Genomic DNA, 4,382 nt, shown 5'->3' on the forward strand with positions numbered 1-4,382 from the left:
TATGATGAGAATAAGAGAGAACCATGATTTTCCTTTATGGTAAGTATGATGAGAATAAGAGAGAACCATGATTTTTCTTCATGGTGAATATGATGAGAATAAGAGAGAACCATGATTTTCCTTCATGGTGAGTAAGAATAAGAGAAGGGCAAAAGAGAATAAGAACAGAAAGAAAGAAAGAATAAAAAGAGCAGAGCAGAGTTAAAGGAGAATAAAAGTATTAGAAAGAAAGAGAAAAACAGTGAGAATTAGAAATAGAAGAACGATAGAGTAAGGAATAACCAAAAAGTGAGTTGCGGGGACAGGTAGTAGAGGATTTACTTATTGAGCCTTGTTGTGCTCACCCCATTATTCTTCCCTGTTTTGCAGGAAATAGGAGCAGCGGTCGGATGGACATCGAGGAGCGGAGAGTATTGACACCACTGTCCACCAGCTATGATGTTTTGTATTAAGTAGAAAGTTTTTAATACATAGTATTTTGTATTTGTAAAGAATTATGTTTTTATGAGTAAAGAAAAATTTGAGCCCACTATCTTTCATACGCTATGTATATCTATAATTTACATAGTATGTATTATAAGAATAGTAGTAAAGAGGAGGTGTTACAGAAATTTAATTAATTATAATATTGCATTGAAGATTTATAGTATGATTACTTAATTCATTATAACATTACATTATAGATTAATCACGTAATTAATTATAACATTACATAATTAAATGATTACTTAATTAATTATGACATTATATTATAAATATTAATAATTTACTACATTAGCACAATACTTAATTAAATGATTAGAAATTTAATTAATATAGCATTACATTATAAATTTATAGTATGATTACTTAATTAATTATAACATTTTTTTTTTTATAAACATTAGTACAATACATAATTAAATGATTAGAAATTTAATTAATTAAAACATTACATTATAATTAAATAATTACTTAATTAATTATAACATTAAATTAAATTATAATTATTTAATTAATTATAACATTACATAGTTAAATGATTATTTAATTAATTATAAATTTATAACATTACATTATAAACATTAGTAATTTACTACATTAGTACATTACTTAATTAAATGATTAAAAAATTAATTAATTATAACATTACATTATAGATTTATAGTAGGATTACTTAATTAATTATAATATTTCATGATAAACATTAGTACAATACTTAATTAAATGACTAGAAATTTAATTAATTATAATATTAAATTATAGATTTATAGTATAATTGTTTAATTAATTGTTTGTGTTTTGGTTTTGATTGAGGAATTTTATGTGAATTGTGATGAATTGATTGAGTTCAAGTGTTGCCTAGAGATTATAGGATTTATGAGTCACATTGGACACAAATGAATAAGTAATCAAAATTTGTTATGGGTGTATTTGTAAACTTTTAAGGTATTTTGGTCATTTTTTAAACTAATAGGGGGTAACTGATTTTTTACAGGGTACCCGAGAAGGGAACCGGAACCTGTATTTTAGGTTCTGATTCTAATTCCTTTTGTTGAGAACCTGTACTATGCAGTTCTAGTTCCCTTGAAAAATGCAAGGTACCCAGAATCGCTCACCCCCAATTGCAGGGAACTGCTGTACACGGGTTTTGTGGATTAAACAAATGTTAAGTGACTATGTTTTTGATCAAGAATGTGCTACTATTTTCTGTAATTAATATAAGTGCAATTAACATATCCAAGAATCCATTTCAACACTCTAGAACTAAGCACATTGATATTAGGCATCATTTCATTAGAGATTTAGTTGAAGATAGAGTGATCACCCTAGCACATGTGAACATTGCGTCCCAACTTGCTGACTTATTTATAAAGGCTTTAGACTTTCAAACTTTTGTGAATTTGAGGAAGTCAGTTGGGCTAACTCAACTTTAGTAGAGTTTTTCCTTTAATAATGTCATGGGAAAACTTTTTCTTTGTCTTTAAAGTTACAAGTGTATATGATCTGTGTTGAGTCATAAAGATTTGTTTCTCTCTTTGAAATGTGTGTGGTGAGTGATGTGTCCACCTTGTTTTTCACCTCAAAAAGTATAATGACTTTCTTTCATTTTTTAGTGCTTAGTGCATGTTTTTTGTCACCATTGTAAAAGAGTTACCTTGTTTGTAGTATGAAAGTCATACTTGAGTAATTTTCTAAGATGTAGAGACCCCTATGTCCTTGGAAAATCTACCATTTAGAGGACTACCTACTTGCAAGTGTGAAAGCTACACTTGGTTACCTCTTGAGTGTTATGCCCACTGATCTCTATTAATATGCAAAAGAATCCAAAATGTTGAGATTTAGTTCAAAAAGAAAAAGAATTAATCAAAAGAAAAAAGGCATGAGGGAAGGGGGAGTTGTTTTTATTTCAAAATTGACCAATGAGTTACACTCACCCCTTGAGGACACTTCACACACATATGATTAAGAATATTTGCTTTTGTTGCTCATTTGTGACTTAAAGAAGTGATCACTTTAAGTTGTGAAAAGTTCATTGGATGAGATACTCCTGATGCATTTCTTTCATAGGTTGAGAAATGAGTTTTCTGTCTTCTAATCAAATCAATATGACTTGTCTCTTTAAATCTCATGAAATTTGTCTGAACTCATGACCATTTTGTACTTATTTTTTATTATAGTTTGCTGCCTTTGTGTCTATGTCACCACCTTAAGTATTCATGTGTTAACCTGCTTGCTTCACGGTGATCACATTAGTCTTTTCAGTCACCACCCTTTGTTAAGTTGTTTTAAATTTTAAAATTGATTCTTGTGTGTTCACTCTGACATTCGTGTCACCACCTGATGGTTGAATTTTTTTTTTTTTCCTTCTCTTATTGTGTGACCACTCCTCGAGTGAGGTCATCACCTTGACATTGGTGCTGCTAGAGTGTTCACTTTGCATTCAAGGTGCTCACCGTGTCTTGAAGTGACGGATTGAATTAAAACCCCGATTTTCTCTAGGGTTTTCCTTTATAAAGAGTTGTCACTTTAGGTTTTTCTCATTCATAGAAAACCTTGTGTCATCCATCTCTTTCTCTCAAAAACCTCCATTTTATTTTTCCTTCATTGAAAAATTTAATCTGTTTGATTTCTCATTCATTGGATCATCAAGAGTCATTCCTTGCTGATATTCGAAGAGCCGTTGAATCAAGGAAGAGAGCAAGAACAGGCCAGACCTCACGAGCCATTGACGGCAATCACTTCGCATAGTCAGGTGATAACACTCCAATAGCGACGCAATCGGTGTCCAGGTCTTCAACCATGAACTTGTCATATGTTAGAGTATGTGAACTAGAGCCAACAATTTAGCTTTTGTAAACTCATTTCCAATAAATGAATAAAAAGGCATCGCTTATTTATAAGCATATATATTGTAGCATCTATTTACTGCATGTAAAGAAAATAGTATATGTCCTTAGAAAGGTTGGAACCAGTGATGAAAGAATTAAGTGTTATAAATCTTAATTGTGAGAACCCTATGAGCAAAAATGGTGGCCCTTCTTAAACCGTCTGTAGTCAAGTATAAATCTAACCAAGAACACATATTATACGGAGGGACTATCATCGCGTTGAATGACCCTATTGAAAGGTAGTAACAGATCTCACATGTCAAGGTTGTGGGCATCAACCTGGTGTAATGTATGGGTGCTTGATTGTGCAAGTACATTGGACTGACCCATTAGAGGATTCCACATGAGATGGTAAACCCAATGTCTACGGAATATATCCTTTTACGGATGGTGGTGCACATGGTCATTCGACTTGAGATCACTAGAGCATCGTGTGTAAATATCGATGTGATTTGACACTAGCCTAACGTCGTCTCTTTTAGGGTTACCAGAACGGTGGTGATTGGTTACATTGAGAAGTACACTATGGCTATGGTGGATTAACAAAGGATTCATCACTCTTAGTTACAGAAGATCTTATCTCAGCGAGATCTTTGGTTAAAGAACTACGACCTCAAATTCGTGGCCACGGTGGAATCAAGTTGGTGCTCAAATCCAATTTTATAGTCTTCAGATTCAAGGACCAAATATAGAACATATCAAGGTAGCTTATGAGGTAGACACTATTTCTGTACCTCAAACCTTGATGAGATAAAAGATGATGAAACGGATCGAATTGCACGTTAACCATCCATAAACAAGGTAAGTCTAAATCGTTGATTCTTTATTTACCGAGGAATCATGATGCTCGGCTAAAGGACAATCTTGATTGGTGTACAAAAACACTAATTGCTTGATGCTTAATTAGTTATTGAGACACTACCGGCAAAGTGAAGAGCCTTCATGTTACACACATGGAAGGTAGTTAAGTGAGAAATGGAAATGGAAGGGCAATCTTGTCTTTGGACTGAA

The sequence above is a fragment of the Pistacia vera genome, unplaced genomic scaffold (genome assembly GCF_008641045.1).
Source record: "Pistacia vera cultivar Batoury unplaced genomic scaffold, PisVer_v2 Contig890, whole genome shotgun sequence".
Taxonomy (NCBI): Eukaryota; Viridiplantae; Streptophyta; class Magnoliopsida; order Sapindales; family Anacardiaceae; genus Pistacia; species Pistacia vera.